Raw genomic sequence first — 3,645 nt, 5'->3', positions numbered from 1 at the left:
AGCGCGGCCGCCAGTGGCTGCCCGGCGGGGGCGGGCTGAGGCGGGCTCAGGCGGGCCGCGGCCGGGCGGAGCCGCCGGGAGCCGAGCCGAGGCGGGGCGGGAGGGCACCGGGAGGGATGTGCGAGGCGCGGGGTGCTGCTCGGTGCCGAGCGCTCTGGCGAAGGGGTGCAGGGGCTGTGAGGTGGGAGCGCAGCCGGGCCCACCGGCGGGGCTTGGGCAGCGGGAAGCTGGGCAGTAAAACAGCGGGTGAAGTAAACCTCACAGAGACGTGGGGCGCTGCGGGCCGCAGCAGGCTCCTGCCTTGCTTCACCGTGTGCCTTCGGGCGCGGCGCCGGGGGCTGCAACCGGGCAGCGGCACGAAGCGTGCGGGCGGCTGCGAGGGGCGCGGGGCGCTCCGGCACCGCAACGGCCGGGCCCGGGCCCGGCGGCCAGCCCGACACCGCGGCGTGAGCGGGGGCGGCGAGGGAGCGCCGGGCACCCCCCTCCCGGGAGCCGGCCGCGGGCACGGCCCTGCCGCCGCCTCAGCCCGCCAGGCTTGGCGGCCGCCGCGGTGCGGGGCCCGGTGGCGCCCGCCGGCCCTGCCCCGGCCCTGCCCCTGCCCCGGGGCCCGGCCGCTCCCGGCGCCGCGGAGGGGGGGGGGAGGCCAGTCGCGCCGGTTTACCCAGCCCGGGCTACCAGTAACGTCCAGAGAAACCGTGGCGCTGGCAGGCGGCAATAAAGCACCTCCAAAGCAGGGTGCCACATGGCCGTGATACCAATATTACTCATATACAGAAATAAAACCCCCTCAATCAGTAGCAGTTAGTCAAAACACGGATTTCTAGCTTGTTTCCAAATTGCGGGGGGGGAGGGGCGGAGCGCGGCCCCCGACCCTCGCTGCCAGGGGTGGTGGCTCTCCCTCTAAAGAGGGGACTTTAAACTCAATTATTAACTGAAAATTCCCCTCGTTCCTAGTTCATCCACTTCGTTCAAGACGATGTGCTGACAGCGTAGAAACCGCCTTTTGAAACCCAAATTAAAAAAAAAAAAATAAAATCAGCATGTTTAATTTGTCCCTCAACAGAAGATGGCAGCGTTCTATACAGCTCGCCGCTGAGCGCTGGCAACACTCACAACACACAAACCAGAGGCGGCGGTTACACCCTGAGCAGCAGGAGTAGTGGTAGCTGCAAACTCATTGCAAATCTGCGCTTGATGCGGGCGTCCCACAAGTGTGGCTGCTGAGGCTTGCAAAGTCCAGTGGCATCGCCAGATCCCGCACATGCGTATTTGAAAGTGCAAAGTAGTAAAACTGAAATGCAGAAAATAAGTTTTCTCATTGACACCAGTAATATGCTTAATGTGCGTGTACGTAGAGGCACTGTGATGAACCTAGTGATGCACTGGGTAGTAGAACATCATAATTTGTTTGAAATATTAATTCATTTTCCTTGAGGAGGTGGAAAAAAATGTCATTTTGTGGCAAAATGAATGAGGTTAAACATTGGCTGCACCTGTGAATCATATTATCCAGAAATTTCTGGGGTGTAGGAAAGCCCCAGCAAAGCTGAGGTTTAAGAGCAAGATCTGTGTCTGTAATCTGCACAGATCTCCTGACTCAGACTGAACGCTTTCCTTTTTCCCAACAGCCATTTATTTTGTTTGCGCATGTGGGGAATGAATCTTACTCCTTTTTAAAACTCTGAAGAAAGAGTTAAGTAAGAAACTGGCCAGTTACATTATAATTTAATAAAATACTTGGTGCCTACCAACTCCATAGACAACAGGACCTGCAGAAAGAGGGAAATGCAGGTTTTGTGATGTTTTGTGGCTAGCTGGGAAAGGCCAGATGCTGATGGAAGCCCAGGAGTGTGAGCGTTGCTGTGGCTGACAAACTTCAGGTGTGCATACCCTGCATCACTGGCATGCAATGGCTGCAGCCACCGATGTGAGAAAGAAAGTGCAGTCTCCAAGAGTCTTGGCAGCTTACTAGCGAAGGTTTAACTGCATAGGAATCTTTCTCTCATCACTCCTCAAACTGACGCTTTAAAACAGTACTCCTTTTGTTGTTCTACACACTCTGATGTTAAAGCATTTCTTCAGTGAATCCCAAACTTCTTTGCTTTTGGGACAGTCGGTGGTGTGACTTACAGATGGGTTTTTTTGCCTTAAAAGGAACTTGGTTCGCCATTCCTCCATCTGCCATTCAACCTTTTCAAGAAAGAGAGACCTTGGAGACACCCAGCATCCTTCGAGGGTCTGCTTCAGAGCCGCCCCCACAGGAGATGAACATGCAGAAGGCCCCAAGTAAATCGTAGTTCGTCAGCTGAAATGCATCTTCCAAGCGTGTATTTACCAGCCCGGCTTCCAAAACTAAGCCAGGAACCTTGTCCACTAAATAGGTGTATTGCTTAGGTGAACCTGGCACCCGATCTAACACGTTACCAGGCCAAGCAAGTGCGAAGAGCCAAACAAAGCAGCCCCGCTGCCCTGACAGCCCTGCTTTTCTGCTGCAAGGCCATCCAAGGGGCTTGTGAAGTTTTCACCTTGTGATCTTTAAATTCTCCATCATGTAGAGGTGTGCACCGATGCTAGAAATGGCGATAGCGAGTGTATCTGGTATTTTATCTCTGGGCGGCAGGTTCCTGAATCCACTGCCAGCAGCGAGGAGGTAGGTTTCTCTGCCCCATCTTTACCACGCCTTCTGCTTTCCTGCAATCCAGCAACCACCTTTGCTTCTTCTTTAGCAGTTTCAGAGTCTTGTCTCACTCACCACAGAGAAGTTAGCACCCCGCTCCCACAGCTGCCCACCCCGCTGCCGTGCACCTCCCAGCAGCAGTCTCAGAGCTATTGCAGAAGCCGGTACTCAGAATGGGGTCTGGCTGCAGTTATTAGCCAATCTAGATCCAGATCTAGACAGACTTGGTTTCAAGTTTCTCTGAAAAACCTTCAAAGATGAAGCTGAAGAATTTTTGAGTGCAAAATATTGAGATGTTTACCTCATACTGTTGTCCCATGGTTATGATATTTTAAGCTGGCTGTGGGTGTGACAAACAGCAAAGTCACAGAGAATCATAGTTTTGGGTTGGAGAAGGCCTTTAAAGATCATCTAGTCCAGCCCCCATCCTTTGGGGAATTCTTTAGACCAACACAGAAGCTGTTGAATTCTCAAGTTTTGTGTGTGGTGTTTTCTGAGCTATTTATTCCCTCTAGTTTCCATAACTGCATGCTGAAAGGAGGCATTCTCCTCTTATCATAATTCCTAAGATTATTATCTGTTAAAGTTTAAACATGAAGTAACAAGCATCCATCACATCTGCTGTGAGTTATGGTCTGTGTTTATAGATTTAGTCATGTAAAGAAACACAGTGAATTCAGATACTTTGGAAATTGTGGGGAGATTAACAGAAAACCACATACTATTTTCAATACCCTTTTTGTATGTGTGTAATGCTGATGAAACACAGATAGACATGTCAGACAAGCTGCCTAAGCCACAGAAGAAATAATCACTAAAGTTATGTTAGGATATAAGTGTATCTGAACCTGTGGTGTGTGCTCAGAGCCTATAGGACTCTGCCTGTTTGTTAGATTGTACTTGTATTTTAAACAGTTTAGGTGAAACAGCACTTGAGAGGTAAAGTAATTGCATAGTAACGCACGCTA

The sequence above is a fragment of the Falco rusticolus genome, chromosome 13 (assembly GCF_015220075.1).
Source record: "Falco rusticolus isolate bFalRus1 chromosome 13, bFalRus1.pri, whole genome shotgun sequence".
Lineage (NCBI taxonomy): Eukaryota > Metazoa > Chordata > Aves > Falconiformes > Falconidae > Falco > Falco rusticolus.
Note: the sequence above shows the minus strand (reverse complement) of the source record.